The sequence below is a fragment of the Acomys minous genome (genome assembly GCF_964271855.1).
Source record: "Acomys minous genome assembly, chromosome: 18".
Taxonomy (NCBI): Eukaryota; Metazoa; Chordata; class Mammalia; order Rodentia; family Muridae; genus Acomys; species Acomys minous.
In genome coordinates this window covers 50450207-50475183 of record NC_140501.1, presented here as the reverse complement: position 1 = coordinate 50475183, position 24977 = coordinate 50450207, and the positions used below count along the sequence as shown (strand labels likewise).

The window sequence follows — 24977 nt, the reverse complement described above, 5'->3', positions numbered from 1 at the left end:
AAGAGCCATTGCCCTTTCTTGTGCATAATGTTTGCAAACTCGGGGCAGGCCTTCTAAACATGGAGCTTCCTTTGGATCTTCCCTAGACACATAAAGTTTACCATGATGCACCTCAGCTTTGTCACAGCCAAGTGTAACAGAATACATGTCCTTATCTCTGATGCTACTTTTTTTTTTCTCCCAGTGTGAAATAGTCTCTAGTTTACTTAATGTTCATTTTGGTTTTATGATAATAGTAGAGATCTAGGATAGCAATCTTTTTTTTTTTTTTTTTGCTTTTTTGTTTATTTACTCATTGTGTTTTTAATAAAAGGAAGTCTTCAAAAGTTACCAGGCAACATAAATACAAGCAAATAGAGAATAGTATATTTAAAACAAAGCAAATAGATCGTGTGCATGTTGCTCTGTATATGTGTGTATGTTACATATGTGAACAGCCATGTACAATTATGTATAATTATGTAACAAAGAAATACAGACATTATGATCTTCTCCAGTTATATGTTTTGTTTGAAATTTGCTCTAAACAAACACATTCCAAACATTTAAAGACCACATAGTGATAACTGGTGGATTTTCTTCAAGATTCACATTTCAATGAAAATTAAAGTCTATCCAGAAAAACATGATTCCATACAATGAGCGTGTCCTGTGTGTCCCTAGATTGACCCACTTTGAGTCCTTCTCTGTCACAGCTCTGTGCAAAATCTGTTCTCCATGGTGTATAATGATACCAAGGAGGTTTCTGTCGACTGTGTTTGGACAGTAAAGAAGTTCTTCCAGGACAGTAGAGAGAAGTGGATGAGGCTGGAGGATTCATCTCCCAGCAACCTTCAGAGTCAACTAAGACCAGCTCGGTCGTTGGACATTTTCTCCCAAGTTAATATTGACAATGGAATTGAACCTGCCTCCTTAGTAACAGTCACCACTCCCAACCCTTGCTGCTCAGCTCAGCATGTTTATTTACTTCTTTACTCAGAGCTTTACTCATACTTTTTGCCAATTTCTTCAGGTGATTGTTTTTAATGTATCAACTGCTTCCTTCTTGGACCTTGGCTGACAGAGAATACGGAAGGAGATGATAGAGACAAGGACACAAGAAGGTCCTGCATCCTGTGTTCCTTCTCTCAGCATCAGTGAGTACATAGTACTGTACCCAACATACATACTATGCTGAAGCTGAGGCTCCCTTTCTAGCACTACAGAGAAAGAGATCAAAAATAGTTACAGATAAAACCCCATTTGTTGGTGTATAGGTAAGAAGGAAAGGTGGTATACAGCTGTTAGTCATGTTTATCAAGAGCTAGAACTCAACAATTGTTGACAAAGAATAAATATGATTGGGCTGAGGTGAAGGTCCTGGGGTTTTACAAAAGGTGTCGGTCTGTTAGTTCGGAAAGGAAATGCTTTTGGATGGAATCCATGCAAATTGCCCTTACAGAAAAGCCCAGACGATTTTGTCATGGCACAATCCACTTAGAGGACTAGCGGTTCTCAGAATCCCTAGTGTGAGATAAGAAAAGGGTGATAAAATGCTCTAAGGGAGCATCACCTAGGGAGATACCTAATGGGTAATTGCGAGCCTCAAGGAGACACTCTCAAGATGAGATGTATCAGTACATATCTTTGACCAAGTATCACCTCCGCGGCTGCACAGAAATCCAGAACAACTCTTTCCAGCCACCGCTTTTGGAACAAAGAATCTACCTCCTCTTCAACAATTTCTTCACCTGTAAACTAGAAACAACAACATGATCTAGCGATATTCGTTACTTCTTTTCGATGCTATGACAAAATACCGAACAAGGGCAAAGTTCAGAAGGAAGGGTTTAGTTGAACTCTGAGTTTGAGGGTACAGCCTGTCGCGGCAGCGAAGCCATGGTGGAAGGGGTATGTGACAGCTGGTCACATTACACCTACTCTCGGGAAACAGAGAGGAGGGAAAGGCTGGGGGTGGGAGGAGGGAAAGAGGAGGAGGGAATTCTGGTGTTCACCCCTCCTTATTTTATTGAGTTAATTACCCCAGCCCAATGGAAAAAGCTGTTCATCTTTAGAGTGAGGTTTTCCACCTTGACTAATTCAGTCAAGAGACTCCTTCACAAATATGCCTAAAGGTTTGTCTCTAAAGTGATCATAGATACTGCTAAGTTAACTATCAATATCTAGAGTCCCAATAGGATAAAGAAGCATGGGCGAATAGCAAAGTAGAAGGATCTAGAGAATCCTAGAAACCTACAAGTAGAACAGTATGATAGGCAGATTTGGGCCCAGGGGTCCCGCTCAAACTAAGGTACCAGCCAAGGACAATACAGGCGGTAAACCTTAAACCCCTACCCAGATCTAGCCAATGGACAGAACATTCTCCACAGTTGAGTGGAGAGTGGGGTATGACTTTCACATGAACTCTGGTGCCTCATATTTGACCATGTCCCCTGGAGGGGGAGACTTGGTGGCACTCAGAGGAAGGATAGCAGGTTACCATGAAGAGACTTGATACCCTATGAGCATATACAGGAGGAGGTAATCCCCCTCAGGAACAGACATAGGGGAGGGGAATAAGGGGGAAATGGGAGGGAGGGAAGAATGGGAGGATACAAGGGATGGGATAACCATTGAGATGTAACAAGAATAAATTAATAAAAAAATAAAAAAAATAACTCAGTGTCAATCATCATATTACATTAAATGTAATTACCAATGTAAAATCATTAGCAATACTCATAACACCCAGAACATACTTCAAATGTTATATATAGTTGTACCTGGTCCAGCTATTATTTCCCAACATACGGCATACCTGACTCCCACAGTCTGAGGACAAGTCACCCATCATAGTCTAAGTCCTGTTGAAGATAGAAATAGTCTGTGATCCAGATAATGATATCTTCAAACAATGTTAAGAGAATTTCTGACATTAAGACATAGCGATGTTCAGTTCTTCATAAATAGGAAAGGAGTCATTGTGAATGACTTATTCCTGTCCTGTCCTGTGAGATGGGATATTATTCTATACTAAAAGGAACTGTAAAGAGGTAGCATCATTAGAAGAAAGGCTAGCTTAAAGTTAAAGTTAAGTCATCTCAAACATCAAACCATAGGCTGCTTTTAGGGTGGGGTACCATTAAGCTGAATTAAAATTAGTTTCCAAAATATGATATATCTTCATTAGCCATTCCTTGAGTAACTGTTAACAAATTTTGCTTAGCATTAATATTAATTTATTATAAATCAAAAGTCCATGCCCTTTTAAGCATAAAAAAGCTGAAATATGCATATGCTAAAAGGTTAAAATATGTATATATATTAATGAATAACCTATATTATACATACAATTTCAATGTTTGCTTTGCTTGGTTTAAAAATTAAAAGGAAAGGTTATATTTTAATGAGAGTTGCAATATGAACTTTAACAACATGCTGACATAAGCAAAATATCTTGCTTGAAAGCATTAGTTTATCATATATTGTGCAAAATTCACCAAAAAAAAAAATCCAAATTCCCCCAAAATAATGGGGCTAGTCAAAGGAATTATGTAATAATGCAAAAAAGAGACTGTGAGATTCAAAAATGTGGGGAAATTTAGTAAAGGTGAGAAAAAGGTGTTAGAAAAAAATTATATAAAGAGACTTGAAGATTTTTTAAATATAGATTGATGTTGAGATGATATTTCTAACAGAAAAGGTGAGCCAGCTGCTACAGTGCAAAGCCCAAGTGTGAGGCGAGCAAGAGTGGGGAAGGTGAGGCACTGGGAAGGCTGCATTGTAGGGAGGTGGGGCAAGCCTAGGGCAAGCATGGCTAGGAGGGTCTCAGGGATTTTTTTAGCGGCAGGCCTCCTCAGACCAAGGTCAGAGTAAATGGTATAGCATGTGATCCATCCAGTCATACAATAGGACACAGGTTTGTTTGCTCTACAATCCAAAAAGAGCCTTGGGGAGGAGGTGATCTGTTGGTGACTCCCAAAAGGCTACTGAAGGCAGACATAAGGATTGTACAGCTCTACAGGCAAAGCCGTTCTCTGCTCCAGCCAGGAGAGCAGCAGTGGCCTTCATGGTCACCTTCACGGAGGATGCAGTGATGCCAAGTCTGGGGAAGGCCAAGGTCACAGGAGTCTGATGATGTGCCGTGACACAGGTTATTTATGGGAAATTAAAAATAAATATCAAATTCTTAATGCTTTTTTAACTTTATCAGTGGCAAGGTCAACAAAGGATTCCAAGTCAACACATAATAAAGACTTTTGCTCACCATGTTCATTAAAGCACTATTCACAGCTACTAAACTATGGAATCAACTTAGGGGGCCGATGGCAGGATCATAGATAAAGGAAATAAAGTTTATACACACCATGAGGTGCTTTTTTTTTTCAGCCACAGAGAACAAAGCTATGTCATTTGTAGAAAAAAAGTATTCAATGAAGATAATCATATTAGTTAAGACAGTTTCAGAAGGAAAACTATCATATTTTGTCTTCTTTGTGGTCTCCCAGACTTTATACCCATACACGAAATCATGTATGTATCTCTGAGATTAAAGTAGAAATAATGAAAATAGGAATAATGGAAAGAACGAATAATGGACTAATGGAAAAGGGAAGGAAGAAATAGAAGAATCAGACAGGGTAGAGGGAGATCGTGCTACCTGAGTAATATATGTTTGAATAAAAACTTAAAAAAATAAATAAATTTTTAAAAAGCAATGTCACAAAAAATATCTCTTCCTAGCCAATGGAAAGATGTCCAATATTTTAATTCAATATTTACTCATTTTTTAAATTCCTTTTAGGGCTACTTATAGTGTAATGGGTATCAAAGTCAAATGTTTGCAATAAATTTGTATTAATGATTAAATATATACTTATTAGGAAAAATGCAAGATTTCTATCTCCTTGAGTTTTATGACTTTTTGTCTTTTGTTTTGTTTTGTTTTGTTGTTTTGGGGGTTGTTTGGTTTTTTGTTTTTGTTTTTTGTTTTTTGGGGGGGGTTGTTTGTTTGTTTTTGTTTTGGTGTGCTTTCTTTTTTTCTTCTTTCATTTTGCTTAATATAGCAGAAATGTATTCTTTCTTTCTTAAAATTTATTTTAACTTATTTTTTTATGTATGTGGGTGTTTTGTCAGCATGTATGTCTGTGCACAAAGTGCATATAGTGCCTGAGGAGGCCAGAATAGGGTGTCAAATTTCCTGGGACTGTAATTACATATGGTTGTGAGTTACCATTTGTGTGCTGGGACTTGCACCTGGCTCCTCTGGAAGAGTAGCCAGTATTCTTAACCCCAGAACCATCTCTTCAGCCATTCCCTCTCATTTATAAAAGTTGAAAGTCAAAAATCAGGATGCCAGACAGGCCATTTTCTCTCTAGAAGCCCCAGGAGAGACTCTTCCCCTGTCTGTCCCGGCTTCTGAATAATCAAAGATCCTTGGTATTCCCTGAGGTATGATATCAAGTCCCTGCTTCTGTTACCACATGGCCCTCTTCCTATGTTCTTATGTCCAAACTCCACTTTTAAAAAACCAACAAAGAGCCGGACGTGGTGGCGCACACCTTTAATCCCAGCCCTTGGGAGGCAGAGGCAGGCAGTCTCTGATTTTGAGGCCATCCTGGTCTACAAAGAGAGTTCCAGGATAGCCAGGGCAACACAGAGAAACCCTGTCTCAAAAAACAAAGAAGATATAATAAGGAAAATGCAATAACATAAAACAGAAACTAACACATAAGAATTGGAGAAAGAAAAAAAAAGAGCCCAAGAGAAGACATAAGAATCAGAGACCCTCTCATTCACACAGTCAGGAGACCCGCCCATACAGGCACTAAACTGAAAGCCATAATATACACACAGGAGATCTAGTACAGACCTGGGCAGGCCCTGTAGTTGCTGCCTCCGTTTCTGTGAGTTCATATGAGCTTTGAGCATGCTAATTCAGAGGGCCCTATTTTCTTGGTCCTCCACCCCATCTGACTCTTACACTGTTTCTGCATCCTCTTTTTTTGGGTTCCCTAAGCCCTTGAATTCTTATAACTACCATGAAAAGTAGAAAAATATCATCTGCCAACCTACCGTCTATGAGAAGACTGAATGTGCCCTGGGTATTTTGGGAGGATGCCTTAGAGAAACGCCCATTGTTGAAGGTCCAGTGACAGGTTGCAGGAAAGTGTACAAGATGAACAGTGAGATCCCCAGCTCCATCCTTTCACCAGTTGCTTGAATACCAGCAATCCTGCAGCATGGGAGAATAGCAAAGTAGAAGGATCCAGAGGATCCTAGAAACCTACAAGTAGAACATTATGATAGGCAGATTTGGGCCCAGGGGTCCCGCTCAAACTAAGGCACCAGCCAAGGACAATACAGGCGGTAAACTTTAAACCCCTACCCAGATCTAGCCAATGGACAGAACATTCTCCACAGTTGAGTGGAGAGTGGGGTATGACTTTCACACGAACTCTGGTGCCTCATATTTGACCATGTCCCCTGGAGGGGGAGACCTGGTGGCACTCAGAGGAAGGATAGCAGGTTACCATGAAGAGACTTGATACCCTATGAGCATATACAGGGGGAGGTAATCCCCCTCAGGAACAGTCATAGGGGAGGGGAATAAGGGGAAAATGGGAGGGAGGGAAGAATGGGAGGATACAAGAGATGGGATAACCATTGAGATGTAACAAGAATAAATTAATAAAAAAAATTTTTTTAAAGATTCCTGAATAACTAACAGTCCGATGCAACAGCCCTGTGTAGTTACTTGGGAGTGAACTCGCCAGTTAAGCATCTTTATATACTATTTCCCTTCGGGGTTGCACTCTCAAACATTAATTGCTGCCAGAGGTTGTCCATTATTGGAGAACTTCTGGAAAGTGAATGGAAACCAAAACAAACAAGAAAAGCTCCTGAAGTAAATCAGATAATTCAAGGGGGGAAAAATGTACTTATCATCCAAGTCCTCACAGAGATAAGAAAAGATACTAAATCCATGAAACGGAACATGATACTATTTTTATAAAAGAACATTCCAGGAACAAGGAAAGTTCTTAGAAATTAAAAATACGAGAGCACAATAAAATACTCCATATAAGGAAGCTAAATGAGAAGATAAAACATTTTGCAGAGTAAAGAAGACCCATAGTTAAAGCCACTTGAGACTTAAGAAGTAAAATTTGAAGAATAATATTAGCCTATTGAATGATTCTCTCCCCACCCCCAGAAAATGGGTATCAGACTGGTGAGGTTGCTCAGCAGATAAAGGCACTTGCCACCAAGTCTGACTGCCCAAGGTCTAGTCCTGAGACCCACATGATGGGAAGAGACAACTCCTGGCATGTATTCTCCCATGTGACCTCCAAATGTGTTTTATGGCACACATAAGCACGTGCACATGCGTATGCACACCCCCATATGCACATACACATAAATAGATAGATTAAATAGACATAGATAGATAGATAGATAGATAGATAGATAGATGATAGATAGATAGATGATAGCAGATATATAAATAAAATGTTTTTAAATTAATAGATAGCTAGAAAGAGAAGTAATTTATTATAAATACAAAATATTTCCCTAAACTACAAATCATGAGTTTCCAAAACAAATACCCCCCCTAATGTCTAAAATAACAACTATTCTGTAAAATATTAGTTTTGATATATCACTATAACACTTCAGAACCTCCAAGGTAAAAAGAAAATAGAAATCACAGATAAGGGTAAAAATCAAAATAACAGCCTTGTCCATAGCAACTCTGAAAGCTGTGAGCCAAGTATTTTTAAATTCTGGGGAAAAAAATTACTATTTAGGGAGAATTCTATAGCCAGACAAACTAGCGCATGAAAACTAAAATGAAGACATTTGGTGGCAAGTGCCATGCCAGGAAAGTGACCTATCAAGGCTCTGAGCAAGGTTCTTCCTTCACCAAAATAAAGAAGTAGATAGGAGAGGATAACCCAGGATCCAGAAAGTTCTATATCATTAGAGGCAAAGGAAGAGATCCAGTAGCAGTCTAAAAGAGTATAATGTAAAACAAATCGTACTCAAAGATTCAAAAGTCAACACAACAGCCCTCCAGACTGTGGTGCTGCCTAGTTATGAGATACTAGAGGTTTTAGCTAGAAGCTAATAGAACAAACCCTCCCAAATGCTCGGAGAACGTTGACTTCAACTCTAAGTTCTTTATTCAGACATGTCATACAAAGTTAGGCAATAGGATTAACTGAAGCCACCAGAAGCAGCTTATACCAGAAGATGACAGTCAAAGCATCAATCACCTCCACCTGCCCACAAAATTTGCAAACAGAACTGATATACAGCACAGGCTGTGCACTGCACAGTTAGGCAGTGAGGGGGGGCAGTTACACTGAGCAGCATGCAAGGCTATCTCAGACTGTTCATCTTCACAACAGTCACTGTCATATTCCAATGCCGACCCATGTTACTTAAGGGACTTAAGCATCCGTGGATTTCAGATTCCATGGGGGTTCTGGCACAATTCTCCCAGGTGCATCAAGGGACGGGGTATATGCGCTATCACGCTTCCCTCTTTTGTAGCCTATCATTTTTGAATGAGTAAAGAAATGGTGTAATCAAAGGGCTAAGATGCTTCAAACAGCTAGTCACCTGGATTCCCAGTCATCACCAAACGTGTTATCTGTAATTCATTAGGGAAACCACACACTATGATCTCTTTGTGTGGGGTGGAGATAAAAGTGAAAGGAGATGTGGGTGTAACTGGATCACATCAGAGGAAACCTCCTCCGGGGCTTGATTGTCAAAGTCAGCCAACCTTCGATTTAAAAAAAAAAAAAAAGATGAAGAAGAATAACAACAAAGCCAAATATAAACCAAGTAAAATGGAAAAGAAAATATTTCATCAGATTTAAGGAGCTCAAAAATGTGTAAAAAGCTAGCTCTCAAAGTATTTAAAGGTTCTGTGTTAGAGTTTGGGATCTGCAAGCCAGGCACAGAATGACACTATGTAGTCTCTCACTCATGGATGGAAGAAGAGACACTTGACCTCACAAAAGTGGAGAGTGGAGCAGAGGCTACTAAAAACTGGGAAGAGCCTGGGGAAGGGATAGGAAGCTCCCAGTTATGGGGTTCAAAGCTGCAGCTGTATAGGAGAATAAAGCTCTAGTCCCGGATGACTATATTTAGTGACTTACTTTGTACTTTAAGATAGATGGACGATGAGGGGATTTTTTTTTTCATTTTCTCAACACAAAGCTAAATGTTTGAGGTAGTCAAGGTGCTAATTATCCTAGTTTGATTATTACATTCTGTTTATAAGGGACTTAAAATATCATACTGTATCCACATAAATGTATAGTTTCAGGTAAAATAAAATATAATTTTTAAAGATCTTGAAATATGACAGTTCTTTTGAAAAACAGTCAAGCACCACACTTTTCAATTAATGAAATCTCCTAAATATATTCCACATATATCTCTCTCCCCACTTTTAGACAATTCCTACCCTTTAACAGAGGGATCTCTCTTAACATGGAGGTGTGAGCCAATCTTTCAAACCAGACTCAAACTTCAATATCTACACTAAGCTTTGCTTGATCTCTCAGGCAATTTTTGTTCATAGTTATTACCCAAGAGCACTGTTCTGCAATGAAGACAGAACTGAGAAAGGACACAGTCATATTTTGTTGAGTATGTTTTAAGTCCTTGAGACTAAAGATGTGTTTTCCCTCAGACAATATGAATGTAGAAGCATTTGGAGGACACCAGAGCAGAGCAAGTAGGATCCATCATTGTGGATCCTGACCAAGGGTCATTCTGTGCAATAGAACAACATGGAAGCAGTTCTTGCCTTACATCAGTGTAACGTTTCTTAATAAAGACATAATGTAGGACCATGCGTTCAAAAACCTGAATAAAGTAGCTTTCTGTAAAATCCCATATTTTCAGATGATAGCATTTTGTGATAGCATAGAAAGTACCTAAAGCACACCAACTGTATAGGAGTATTGGCAACTTGATCATAACACCCTTTTTTGTAACACTCTTTTTTGTTTTCCAATACATTACACTCTCCTGCCTTTCCTCCTGCCCTTCAGTTTTCTTCTACTCATGATAAAGGCTCATTTTTAAATATCGTTTCTCCTAGTGTTGAAATGTGGTATTTTTCTGTGATGATTTGAATGAGAATACCATCCATAGCCTCTGGTATTAGGACATTTGGTCCACAACTGATGGTTCTGTTTTGGGAGGTTTAGGGGGTGTGGCTTTGGTGCATAAAGTCCATCACTGGAAGTGGACTCTAGGAGTTTGAAGCCTCAAAGCACTTCCAGCTTGTACTCTGAGCTCCGTGCTTGTATTTGAAGATGTGAGCTCCCACCTTCCTTCTCCTGCTTCCATGCCTACCTGCTGCCATGTCTTCCTGCCACAATGCACTCTTGACTCTCCGGAATCATAAGCCCAAATAAACTCCTCCTTCTATAAGTTGACTTGGTCATGATGTTTTATCACAGCAGCAGATATGTAACTAATACATCCCATGTGCTTTCCTAGCTTCCCTTCATCTTCTCCCCTCTATTCTGTCACATATTACAGTAATCCTAAAACTCGTATCTGTCTCCCACACCTCTTTTCAGGTTTCTAGGGTTGTGTACATGACTGCAGTCATGCTTAAATGTCTCTCAAGAATCTACAATTAGCTTCCTAACTTGAATTCAAGATTTCCAATTTGTTGTGTAGTTGAGAAAATGGCATTGTCCCTCCGTTTCTGCAAACTAGTTTTTCCAGACTTGTGCTTGAGTCTCTGCTATTCAACCTTTTCAACTTATCCACTATTAGTTCTTCTTCTCTGCATCTGATCTGTCATTACGTAAAAACCAAGCTGTCTCATCTGCAGCCATCCTGGCCAATTTGTTGTGATTGACGGCTGAGCTCTGTCATACTTCTTAACAGTGATCCCTGGAGCCAATCTTTCCACCTTTCCAGCCCATTCCCCATGCAACAACTTCTACACCCTTCAGAAGACTACATGAAATCTGACCTCTGTTGATCTCTGAAGCTGCATCTCCAAGCTCTTGTCACTCTAATCTACTTTCAGCTCCTTTGATATGGAATTTCTATCCCTACCTTGAATCTTTACAATCCTTGCCCTCTACCTAGAGATTTAATGACAGCTCCTCCTCATTTCTCAACTCCATCATCACTGTCAATTCGCCTTGTTGATGAATTCTCTCTCATTCTGTATACAAACCTCACCCCAGTTCAACTAAGTCTTCTGTTCCCCTCAAAGTCAGCTGCTTTCCCTTTGATTATCTCTCAAAGACTATTAGATTTCTCTCTCAAGACACTTCAAAGGAACTATAGTGAAATCATTTGTGATTGATTGTGAAATATCTGGCTCCCTTCAAAAAGCATCAGGCCCAGTTCTTCTTGCTTGCTACTATTGCTCTAGCATAGAACTTTGCTGATAGTCTCCTCTACAGAGGTGCTTAAATACCATGTCCAGCACGCTCACTGGTGAGTCAGACAACTGAGACTGCTATACCCTACTTGCTTTTAGTAACAATGAATAAACAAAAAGGGAAGTAAGTCCCAAAAATCACCCTAATAATGCAGAAAGGACAAACACTTGACGTGCTCAAACTCTAGTCTTCCTGATGACCATAGGTCATCTATATCCCAGTTTTCCAATAATGAAAGAATCCCAGAGGGTACATGAGAGACTGTAGCCACTAAGTGAACTTGCCAAAAACTAACAGCAAAGAAATTCAATAAGCTAAGCCAGCCTAGATAGTAAAGTTTTATACAAAAGAAGAGGAAACTGTGTACAGTGTATATTAGGATAGGAACTGACTAACCCAGAATAGAGCAGAGACCATAAGTAGTAGGAAATAGCAAGAGTTGAAAAAATGGTGGGGAAAACTAGGGATAATGACATGGAAGAAAGTACACAGGCACAAATAATTTGCTTTAAGTTTTCAGAATATTTTGCATGGCCAGATCAAAGATGGCTCTTCCTACTATGCCTAGAATATAGACACAGAATATAGACCCAGAGACAGTAATAGATTTCTTGAAATTCCTGCAATGACCAAATGTGCCAGTATTTTCAGAGTTTTCTCAAATATAGTTTTGCATGTTAGACTGGAAGGAGGGATTAATCTACAAGCCCAAATTTTTAATTCAAGTTTTCACAACAGCATAACTCAGAAGGTGCCATGCATGTTATATTTTATGGGAACAGTGCACATCATGGCAACCCTGATCTAGAATGAAGTTAATTAATTGTAATGGTAGGTATTGTAATTATATCATTGGGAATCCTAGGGTGAGTCAGCAAATAGCTGTGTGGTGGCAGCTGCTTCATCACTTGCCCTTCAGTCAAATTTCAGAGTGAATGACCTTAAGTGATGTTGAAGTCAGGAGCCAATTTAGAGCAGAATAACAAGGAAGAATTCCATGTCCACTAAGAATGATGCTGGGACAGTATATGTGACCAATAATGGTACATCAGGATCTAGGAAGGAAAAAATGCAACTGGTAAGGTTTCAAATGTAGTATTAAAGTCAATCTTAAACAGAGAGGGAGAGAAAGGTGTGAAACCAGAAACTCAGTATCAAGGACAGAAGCCAGGGATGTGCTGCAGACAACTACCAAGTAAACTCCAGAATTGGAGGAACAGTTAGGGATGAAAGAGATAATTTTGCTAATACCATATGTGCTATGTCCCGGCCCACAGGACAAATCGAACCAGTGTTCACCTGAAAAAGGGAGTGGAGATTGAAGGTGGGGTACAAAGACGTAAGAAATAATGAGTCAAGTCTGGAAGTCTCTGATCAAGACTCTCTTTAACGTGGATGAGTAAGACTTTATATAGCAAGGTCAATAGGATCTATTCTAATCCCACTCTCCCTAGCCCCCAGGCAAGAATACATTAACCTGAATGGCTCCCTATAGCAACCTCCTTAATCTTCTGAGTGGTTCCCTGCAAGAACTTCCCTATTTCTTTCAAAGGTAAATAACCTAAAGATAGCCTAGAACATGAGACCTCCTTCAGCAAGGGTCAGCAACTTGAAGGTCACAGCATGCAGCCTAAGCAAGGGATTTCTAACATGGCAGAATTTAGCATGGCTCCCCACATGTATGTAGATGTCAGGGGACCTGAGGCTGTGAGGGCTCAGAATGGTTGCCATGGGTTGCTTCTGGAACTGTCCTTCTAGTACAGTATTATTGTGCCTCTGTTAGTGTGTAAAACAGTGTGGGAAGCTCATAAAAGCAAGGATATGTCTTGAACATTTATTGAAATAGACATCTTGGCCCATCCACAATCAAATGTTACTTTCTTTTCTGTCAGAGGGCAACTATTTTATTTTTTTAACACAAATGACCTGAACAGTGGCCACAATCATTTTTTTTCCTTTGTTCCAGAAGCAGTCTGAATTCCACCAGGCCATTTGCAACCAATCAAAATAACTTTACCTCCTCCTTACCCCTCCAAGCCCAAACACTTCATCAAAGTTTCTTTGGTTGTGACGGAGCCTAATGCCACTGCAAAGCTTTGAAGACCCAGAAAATGGGCCACGGTCTTGTAAAGGGAACATAGATGTAGTGGGTAATTTTAGATGTCAGTGTGATTACATCAAGGGAAACTCAGGCTGCTGAAGGCACTGCTTCTAAGTGTGGCTGTGAATGCATTGTAAAAATACTAACATTCGTGGGACAGAGGGGAGGACATTCTATTGGGACTTTAGGTGAGAGAAGCATGGGAGAATGGGGAAATAGAAGAATCCAGAGGGTCCTAGAACCCTCAAGAAGAACATTATGATGGGCAGATCTGGGCCCAGGGGTCCTGCTCAAACCATGGCACCAACCTAGGACAATACGTGCAGTAAACTTTGAAACCCTACCCAGATCTAGCCAATGGACAGGACATTCTCCACAGTTGAGTAGAGAGTGGGGTCTGACTTTCACATGAACTCTGGTGCCCCATATTTGACCATATCCCCTGGATGGGGAGGCCTAGTGGCACTCAAAGGAAGGATAGCAGGCTACCAAGAAGAGACTTGATACCCTATGAGCATATATAGGGGGAGGAAGTCCCCCTCAGTCACAGTCATAGGGGAGGGGAGTAAGGAGAAAATGGGAGGGAGGGAGGAATGAGAGGATACAAGGGATGGGATAACAATTTAGATGTAATATGAATAAATTAATAAAATACATTTTAAAAATGCTAACATTGCAAACAGTGCACTAAGTAATAAAAAGCCACCCGGTCAGTTGAGAGTCAACATGAAATAAAAAGCAAAAGTATTCTTCATCATCATCCCTGGTTCTAAGACCTTGAGACTTGAGCTAAGCTTCTCTACTATATAGTCTCGGCTAAGGATCTTACTCTGTAGACCTCAAAGGCACTGACATCTGCCTGTGTCTGCCTTCCAAGTGTTAGGATGACAAGCCCATGTCACCCCCATGCAGCTCAATGACTTTTCTGGTCAGAGATTAGGTGAATTTACTAATGTGGAGAGATCTCTGTGTATCAGTGGATTTATCCAACTTGGGTTTACAAATATTCAGTGAAACACATCTCATCCATAATTGAACATTTTTTCTTGTCATTGTTTCCTAAACAATATCATATAAAATTATGTATATACCTGCTTTGTTGCACTGTTTTATGATCTAAAACAGATACAGAGTATACCAGAGGATGCTCACTGACTGTGTGCAAATACAACTATGGTGGACTGCATGAGAAATGTTCCCCATAGGTTCATGTGTATGAAAACTTGGTCCTCTGTTGGTGCAGCTGTTTGTGGAGGTAAGGGAACCTTTAGGAGTTGCACCATTGATGGAGAAAGCATATCACTTATGGGTGGACTATGAGGTGTTTTTGGCTTCATCCCTCTTCCTACTGCTCTCTGCTTCTATGTGTGGAGAAAAATGTTATTAGCCAGCTTGGGGTATATAAACCTAACTACCCAGGAGTTCTAATTTCCACTGTCCTATGTATACTGGAAAGGATCTCCATGGATACCAAGGGATGATTAGATATAGATGTCTAAGTTTCTGGACCTACGAGCTCACAAAGATAGATATAGTCTCTGGAGACCTCTCACTAACACAACAGACAAATGCACAGTAGCCTAAAAATACACAGCCCCTCTCTCCAAGCTCTTGCCTTCAATATTATGTCCAGGTAAAAGCTTGAAATGGGAGAGAAGAAACAGATGCTTGGGTTATATACTTACAACCTGGCTGGTCAAAAACACACAGCATTTTGACTCAGTAAAATGGGATGGAGCTGTATGGTACTAAAAATGGCAGAGAATTAAGCAGTCTCAGGATTGAAATGGGAGCTATGCAAAGGAAGACAGGGAGAAGAATCAGTAAGTAGTACCTACGATTCAAAAGCCAAAGCTTTATAAGCACTCTTGGGGTGTGTTCTCTATAGTTCTTAAATTTTTCCTGCAGTGCCAAGTTCACCCTCCCAGTGAACCAACTCAAAAGATCCAAGCAGACTCTAATTTCCCCCTCAGTAACTATAACACAGGGCAGGCAGGACACCAGCAGCAGCAAGCTTCTGGCTCCCTGCCAGCAGCTTCATTGCTTATTAACTTATTCTATATAGCCTTCAGCATGGCAAGAAAGCTTCCTCTAATTATCAACAGGAATGCAGAAGCCACAAGGGGAAACCTGAGCCAGAGAGTTGAGGCTGTGTTGATTATCCCTCCAGCTCTTATCAAAGTGGACACAGGGCTGAGCTATGCAGATAGCAAACTGGCAGGCACAGGAAGTGCGTGGGAAGGGACCTGGAAGGCAAGCTTGGGGCTGGAATGAATGCTCAGTGAAGAGAGTTGCATTTGAGTCGTGAGTATTTGTCTGTCTGTTGGATGGTTGGTTTGCCCCTCCCCGTTGGTCCAAGAAGTTAAGTCCGGGAAGTCAACATTGCCAGAGACAGAACATACAGATGAGGCCCAGCATTAATAGACTTTTGGCCACTATATCAGAAAAGGGGGCCATGTGAGATGGTGACAATGGAGAGAGAGCATCCAATAAGCAGAGTCACTGTCCAAAAGGTGCTTGAGTCCTTTGCACAGAAACTAAATGTCACCACTGTAAGATGCATCTTAGGAGAAAGCAGACACAGTGGCAATGCACTAGGTGGACTAGAAAGTGCCATTGAATCCTCTCCTTTTCTCAGGTTCCACACTATCTAAGAAGTCCTCAGTCAAGGGTCAGATCCAGTCTCATCTTCTTCCCAAAGCTCCTCACACCTTCTTACAACTACAGTACTTTGTATAGAGTTTCTTACAATTTCAATTATACTGATAACAACAACAAAAAAAAATACTTAAAAAGGATCATCAAGTACTCTGTGGGGGTAAATGAAGCAAGACATATCAAAACCTTGGAGAAGGGTGTGAAGAGAGTAGAAAGCAGACCACCCACCCTCCCCCCACCACACCCCACATTCCAGGCATGGCTAGGGTCTTCTGACTCCTTCTTAAAGTCTTCTGCTTGGGAGAGATTTCACACGCTGTGCTGCAGGTTGAACCCTGTGAGGACTTCAGAATCTCAATACAAGACAAAAGAGAAAGACCAGGAGGGGTGGACATGAGGAGATGATGACAAGGACTTGCTCTCCATAGATGCTTTCAGAGAGGAGCCCAGCTCTACCGCCATGAAGCATCATCCTCAGTGGTCCATGTGGAAATACAAGCGGGACCCAAGAATCCCTCACTATGCAAAAATGTGGTAGTGGACGGTGACAGACCAAACTCGGTCCCCAGTGGAAGCTGCACAAAGAAAAGCTGGATGGAGTAGGAATGGTGTGTTTGATCAGACACACCTTATGATTTGGAAATTTTTTTTCATCACTCCAGAACAGAAGGAAAATAGCCAATGTAAAGTCTGTTTTTAGAAATGAGGTTCTTTGTGAGCTTCTGGAAGTGATAATTTGAGAGATGGTTCAATAAACAAAGAGTAGGTGTTGCTCTTCCAGAGGACTCCAGTTCAGTCCCAGCACCCATATCGAGCAACTTACAGTCACCATTAACTTCATCCAGAGTTCTCTTCTGCCCTCCTTGGGCATATGCAGACACACACACACACACACACACACACACACACACACACACACACACTAAAGCTATTCAAAATCATCAATTTTTCAATGTTTTCATCTCTCCTCTCCTGCTACCCATTTTTCTCTCTCTTACAGATTAAAAACCACTTTGCACACATGGTGTTCACTCATGGCCTTTAGTTTCTAGGCAGGTCCATCTTCTCTGTTCCCTTGATTTCTTAATTCCAGCAGTCTGGCTTCTGCCTCGCTGCTTCTGCAGAAATGTACTGCACCTCCCTGGAGTGATAGCCTTCTTCCAACCGCCCCTTTCACACTTCATCATCTTAGTGTTGAGCCACAAGTTCAACTGCTGCAGACACACATCCTTTACCACCCCCAACTTGTTCTCGGATCTCAACCTTCTTTCTTTGTTGTTTCCTGTCTCTTTGCACAGCTCTCTACGGGGTATCAAACCAAAGAAACCGCTCAGAATCCTGCGCTTAGGAGACCCATTTCCATTGTTTCTGGTCCAGGAAAAACGTTCAATAATGTGGATCTTGGCTACTCTCCAGAGAGACCCCCCACAATTTCACATTTGTCTTGTTTTCTTTTTATTTGACTAGGGCAGATATGGACATCAATCTGCTAAAAGGCATCACTTTGAGGATTTTGATTAGCTTTGACTATCTTCTACCTGATGTTATCTCAAAAATAAATGAATAAATAAATGTGGCATTGTAGGTGGTAAAGCAGAAGGCTGGAAGGGAGGCATGGAATGGGATGTGTGTTGTCCTCTGTCTCCTCCGCTTCTCTTCTCTGACTTTTGGAAGCAAGCCCTGTGGGCTACTTACCATCATCTCTACCAAACACGTAAAACTTCTCTGAACGTGCACACGACAAAACAAGCACACAGAAACTTCCAGGTATGTTCTATAACACATGCCTCCAAGGAGGCCTGGATATCCGAGCAAAGGGAACAAAAGGTTAACTGTCCATGATAGCCTTTCTGCCATGTTACTGTGTGCTGTAGCCTTAAACTAGTGATCAAAAATAAGTAATTTGTAAGCAAAAGTAAGAAAATACATAAAATACTTTTCTAGATCCTATTGATGTAGAAAGTAGTAAGTAATGGAAATATAATCTCTGTTTTCTTTAGAAAGTTGATTGTGTATATTTATTGTTTGTGCATACATTTATTGTTTGCATGTATGTATATATACATTTGTTGTCTATGTGTAAATTTAGCATGGTGTGTGTGTGTGTGTGTGTGTGTGTGTGTGTGTGTGTGTATTTGCATGCATGACACATGTAGAGATGAGAGGACAACTTGTTGGAATCATTGCTCTCCTATCATGTGGGTCCCAGAAACTATATTAAGGTCATCAGGCTTGGCAGTGAGTATCTTTACTTACTGACCTTTCTCAGCAACCCATACACCCTATTTTCAGTCGATTATAGGAATATAAGAAGCTTCAGGGGATCAAGTAGAAATTGAGACTCACAGCCAAACTTTGGGCAGAGCCCAGGGAGTCCTGTGGATGAGTGGAGAGATAGAAGGACCTGGAAAGGACAGGAGCACCACAAGAACAGCAGAGGTAACAACTCTAGCTCAAGGGAGATTGAGGAGATTGATGCATCAACCAAGGATCATACATGGAGAAGACCCAGCCCCCACCCACTCAGATGTAGCCAATAGGTACCTCAGTCTCCATATGGGTTTCCTGTTAAGGGGAGCAGGGACTGTCCTCGCTATGGACTCTGATGCCTGCACTTTGATTACTTCCCTCTGGCAAGGTGCTTTACCACGCCACAAAGGAAGAGGATGCAGGCAATCTTAGTCATACTTGATAGGCTCTCTGAGGACAAGAGGAGGGGATGGAGGGGGAGAAGGGAGGGAGGGCCTATGATTGGGATGTAAAGTGAATCAATTTTTTAAAAATAAATTTATTTCTTAAATGTATTTATTAAATTTATTTTTAAAATAAATTTAAATTTTGAAAAGGAAGATGAAGTTATTTTACATGAAATATTAGTTTATTCCCTCTGACCTCTTATAGTATTTGACATATCTTGCTCATGTTAGCCAAGTTATTTAACCACTCTGATTTCACTTTCTTTTGTTGTGGAATGGGAAGACTGAATAAATAAATACCTACATATTTAATTCATTTATTCAATATATTTGCCTATTCTAGAACTTTGATTGAATGTTCTTTTAGTTGCCTTTTATTGTGTAATCATGCCAATGCTTAGTGTCTAAAACATCAAGCGTTTAGCTAGCTCATGACTGTACAGTGTGTTAGTCTGAGTTGGATTTAGTGAGAGCATCTTTTGCTTTTACTTAGGTGTCTGTCAGGCACCCATAAGCTAAGATGGCTGTCTTTCTGGGCTTGCCTGGCTACCGACTGGCTCAACAGAGGCACTGGGCTATCTGGTTCTCATGTAGTCAATGAGCTTCAGCCTGTTCACATGGCAACTTGAGACTGACTATGGAGCAGCCCTTCTCAACATGTAGGTTGTGACCCCTTTGGGGCTGACAAACCCATTCACAGGGTTTACCCAAGACCATCAGAAAACACGCATATTTGCACTACAATCCATAGCAGGGGCAAAATTGGAGTAATGAAATAGCAATGAAGATAGTTTTATGGTTGCAGGCAACCACAACATGTTGAAGGGTGGCAGTGTTAGGAAGCTGAGAACCACTGCTATAGAGTAAGGAAAGGGCAAAGGCTCAATGAAAAAGCCATTTCAAGGCTTTGATTGTATCACATTAGTTCATGTCCCACAGGTGAGATTAAAGCCCTTAGGCTTAAAGAGTGGAGAATGGAGATCCGAACATAAAAAGAAAAGCTATAAGTCAACAGCAAAGGATGCTGAAGAGGAAGAATCTGAGACTGTTTCTGCAGTTGGCTACAGTGTCTCTCTTTATATGCTGCACTTGCATTTTAATCCTTCTGATAGTGAGTTCTACTGCCAGCAATGATCCATTCAGAAGCCTGTGGTGAGACAGACTACAAGGTAACTCTTTAAGGGAAGAGATCAGGTTTATAATATAGTTACTTCAAGATAAGCAAACTCTTTTTGAGACTTCCCAGTTTGGACAAACTTTCTAAAACATTTATTCTAATTTTTTGTTATGTTTTGATCACACACACACACACACACACACACACACACACACACACACACACACACACACACGAGTCTATCTGAAGATCCCCATGACAGGATTTTAAGACTGCAGTGACTTTTAATGGGTTACTTTTTGGAGCTCCTAATTTTTTTTTAATTTAGCTGAAGCTTGTAGAGTAACAAACTATGCTTTGTGACCACAAGAAGCACCAGGGATCAATCCAGTAACAATGGGTTTTAAACACATACATTGTTCATAGCACCATGCCAGAGATTGCAGAATGAAATATGGCAACATGCCATTCCTTCCATCTGGAGGTTTGGTGTACAATTAGAAACACACACATGTGAGCTCACATACACACAGACACACACAGAGACACATACATGCATGCATACACACACACACACGTACAGAGAGAGAGAGAGAGAGAGAGAGAGAGAGAGAGAGAGAGAGAGAGAGAGAGAGAGAGAGAGAATATTCACCATTCCAGGTAGCAAAGCAAATGAAGCTGTCAGATCCACAGCTCTGTCCAAGTGTAAGGTTTCTTCAGGGGTTCCATCTGTCCCAACACCATGTGCTCTGCATTTCCTGCTGGGTCAAATATCCCACACTAAATTACCCTGTGGGAGGAAATGTGATTCAGGCTGACAGCATCTTGCTCCACCACACTGGCTCCCACACCTGCTCACAACTTTACATCCCTCACACACCTGTCGTCACCTACCGAACACCTCCTCCCTCACCCTACACGTCGGCTTATAAATTCACATCATCGTTTTTCCAGTTAGATAAGAAACTTCCTCCCAAACATGTCAACAAAGAATGAGGAGGAAACATCATTTTAAAAAAAAACTGTAGAAGGCTTGAAAGACACCTCAGTCAATGAAGTGCTTACTGTACAAGTTTGATCTTAGCATCCCAAATCCAGGTATGGCGGCATGATGGAGAAGCCAAGCCCCAAGTCTTGCCAGCCAGTCCCAGGTCCCTGTGGGAGGCTGTGTAAGAAAGTAACATGAACAATTCCTCAAGAATAACTCCCTTCCCATGCATATGCACGCGCACACACACACACACACACACACACACACACACACACACACACACACACACATAAAGCATGGTTTTTAAAAATGCGTGCAAAAAATGTTTCCACCTTGAATAAAAACTCTAGTGTGTATAGGTAATAATTCAAAGGATAGAATAACCTTGAAAACAGAACCTGATGGCTGGAGAACGCACTTTCCTGGGGCACAAGGATGTCCCTAGTTCTAACGATGGTATGATGTTTCTCAGTGTGCACCTTGGGCTGTGATCATTGTGACTTTCATGTTCTCTTACCTTCAATGAAAAGTAGTGAATATGACATCTGCTGTTATCTATTTCAGAAGGTGTTTCAATTTTCCAAGCTGCTCAAGTATATAAAACAACTCTAGAACATGTGAGCTAATAGATCTGTAAATTCATAGCAGTATCAATCCCTAAGTCAACTAGTGACATCCACAACACCAGCTTCAGGACTTTTTAAAATATATTTTATTAATTTACTCGTATTACATCTAAATTGTTATCCCATCCCTTGTATCCTCCCATTGCTCTTTCACTCCCAGTTTCCCCTTACTCCCTTCCCCTATGACTGTGACTGAGGGGGACTTACTCCCCCTTTATATGCTCATAGGGTATCAAGTCTCTTCTTGGTAGCCTGCTGTCCTTCCTCTGAGTGCCACCAGGCTTCCCCATCTAAGGGATGTGGTCAAATATGGGGCATATAGTTTGTGTGAAAGTCAGTACCCACTCTCCACTCAACGGTGGAGAATGTCCTGCCCATTGGCTAGATCAGGGTAGGGGTTCAAGTTTACTGCATGTATTGTCCTTGGCCGGTGCCATAGTTTGAGCAGGACCCCTGGGCCCAGATCTGCCCATCATAATGTTCTACTTGTAGGTTTTCAGGACCCTATTTCCCCATTCTCCCTTGCTTCTCTCACCTAGGTCCCAATAGAAAATCTTCCCCTCTGTCCCATTTTCCTGGTAAGTGAAGATTTTCATGGGAAATGCCCCTTGGGCTAGTGTCCAGATATAAGTGAGTATATACCATTTGAGTCTTTCTGCTTCTGGGTTAACTCACTCATTATGATCATTTCTAGCTCAATCCATTTGTCCACAAAATTTGGGAATTCCTTGTTTTTAATAGCTGAGTAGTATTCCATAGTGTAAATGTACCACAATTTCTTTATCCATTCTTCTATTGAGGGACACTTAGGCTGTTTCCAGGTTCTGGCTATTATGAATAAGGCTGCTACGAACACGGTTGAGCAAATGTTCTTGTGTGCTGGAGCATCTTCTGAGTATATTCCAAGGAATGGAATAGCTGGGTCTTGAGGAAGCCTTACTCCCAGTTTTCTGAGATAGCGCCACATAGATTTCCAAAATGGTTGTACTAGTTTGCATTCCCACCAGCAATGAAGGAGTGTTCTTCTCTCTCTACATCCTCGTCAGCATCTGGTGTCAGTTGAATTTTTGATCTTAGCCATTCTGATGGGTGTAAGATGGAATCTCAGAGTTGTTTTGATTTGCATTTCTCTGATAATTAAAGACGTTGAGCATTTCTTTAAGTGTTTCTCAGCCATTTGATATTCCTCTGTTGAGAATTCTCTCTTTAGTTCTGAGCCCCATTTCTCAATTGGGTTATTTGGTTTGGTCAGCTTCAGAACTCTTTAAGCCCCTAATTAGTGTTTAACACTAGTTAACAAATAGTTAAACAGTTCCAGTTAACAAATATTGACTGCTGTAACAATCCTTTTTGGGGTGCTAAGATCAAACTAGCACAGTAAGCATGTCACTGGCTGGGGCATCACTCAAACTTTCTACTGCTTTTGAAAATCATGTTTCCTACTAATTCTTTGTCCACGTGTTTGGCAGGAAATGTTTTATCTAAATGGAAAATGATGATGTCAGTTTATAAGTATGTGCTTCCCAGGAACACTGGCCCATCTCTGTAGACATATAAATGTTGTAGCAGGAGAAGTGCTATAGCCAGTAAGAGTGGTCCATGGAGAGGACCACAGTGTTCTAGTTTAAAACTAAATACTTAGGCTAGGGGTGTATTTCAGTGGTCTGGCCCATGAATAGCATGCACAGGGCCTCAGTGTAAATCTTTAGAACCTCAAACAAATATAGAGAGAGATAAATATTTACATGAAAGGCATATATCCATAAATTAAATACTTATATAAGCCAGATGCATACATATATTAATTTAAACTAAATACATGTATACATAAGATAATACATACATATATAATATATACATATAAATATAAGTACATATATATATGTGAACATAAACTAAATGCATGCATATATATACTAAATACATATATAACCTACAAACATACATTCATTAAATATACACATAAATACATACATATATACATGCATATATGCACACATGTACTAAATATATTCATAAATTAAGCAAATGCATCTATAAACACATATACACATACATAAGCACATAATAAACTAAATACAGACATATACAGATTAAGCAAATACCTCAGCAAACACATACATGCATGTGTACATAATCTAAATATAAACCTTGGTAAATCAAATATATACATATATTAACATTCATAGATTAAGTACAGACATGCATTAACTAAACACATGCGGGCATATAAACATTAAATACATATGCATTTAAGCGAAATACATACATAAATTAACATATATGTCATCATAGCATGCACAAAACTAATATTTTAAAAAATTGATCAGAATAAAAAGGAAATGTGAATACACTAGAACATTAACAGATGAAGCTATGGAGCTACCTGCTCCATTCCCAAGATCCTATAAGTACTCACTGTGGAAAGAGTTGTGACTGTCTAGATGTCTTCCACATACTGTCACGTGAAAATTGGCTAACTATTAAATGGCATCAGCAGCTACATAGGGCCTTGTCTTCACTTGTGCCAACCGAAGCTTGGGCTTTTTGAAGCTAATGATCAAATAAGGTCTCAGGGATTACGCTCACACAAGAAGATGCTAGTCTCTCTAATTTTACAGTATATCACATGGCGTTTCATGCCACTGAGCTCCAGGAACTAATAACCTGAGATATTCTCAGTAGAAACAGAAAGAGTCTAACTTTGGGTTGCTATATAAGCCAGAACCCTCACTGCTGAGGCGGGCAGACGCCTACCTGGCAAACTGATGCCTTAAACTCGTCTGGGTCTGTTCCATTGAGAAATGGAGGACCTCCTTGGAGATAAATCATTTCAAGGAAGGACAAACAGATGCACATGGCCAAAGAGTCAGTAAAGGGATAGTCCTGAGAACATCATGGTACTTGTCACTAAACTGAAGCCCTGTGGATGTGGTGGAGGTAGAGCTTAGAGTTTCCAGTCGCTAAATTTGGGGATATAGATCTGTACTTTTTGGCAAACTCTTATGTACTCACAAAAACACTATTACCATTCCATCTCTGAGATGTCAGGTGTCCTGTATTAAAACAGCGCAGGGGTTCCCACAAAGTGCAGCTGTCCACAAGAGAAGCCCACAGGGCTCAGAAGATTGCAGTAGTGCTGGCCAAGGTCTCAGAGTCTGTGAATATAAGTCACTGGACCCCAGTGCCTGGCTGGAGGCGGGGGGGTACAAGGAACATCAGTTAGTGAGCCAGCTTCTGAGAGTGCTGGAACTCCCCCAGGTCTGTGGCTCAGGCCTGGAACCTTGCCTCTTCATCATTGCCTCTTGCTCTAAAGACTGTCTCTCTGTTAATGACTTCAATTTCTATCTCCCTCCCACATCTGTCCTCTA

The 24977-nt window shown here is 40.5% G+C and overlaps 1 long non-coding RNA gene across 2 annotated transcripts in view; it reads right to left on the bottom strand.

Annotated features, from left to right (window-relative positions):
* Positions 1-24977, bottom strand: part of LOC311589219 — a 109031-nt gene that overhangs the window by 8528 nt on the left and 75526 nt on the right. The window contains exons 1-3 of one of the 2 annotated variants that reach the window (XR_014776455.1): positions 6051-6214; positions 2763-2843; positions 1642-1737 (exon numbers count right to left, since the gene is read on the bottom strand). This is a non-coding gene — a long non-coding RNA (uncharacterized lncRNA). Of the gene's footprint in view, positions 1-1641; positions 1738-2762; positions 2844-6050; positions 6215-24977 lie in introns of those variants that run through there. The other variant, XR_014776453.1, reaches the window with a different exon arrangement.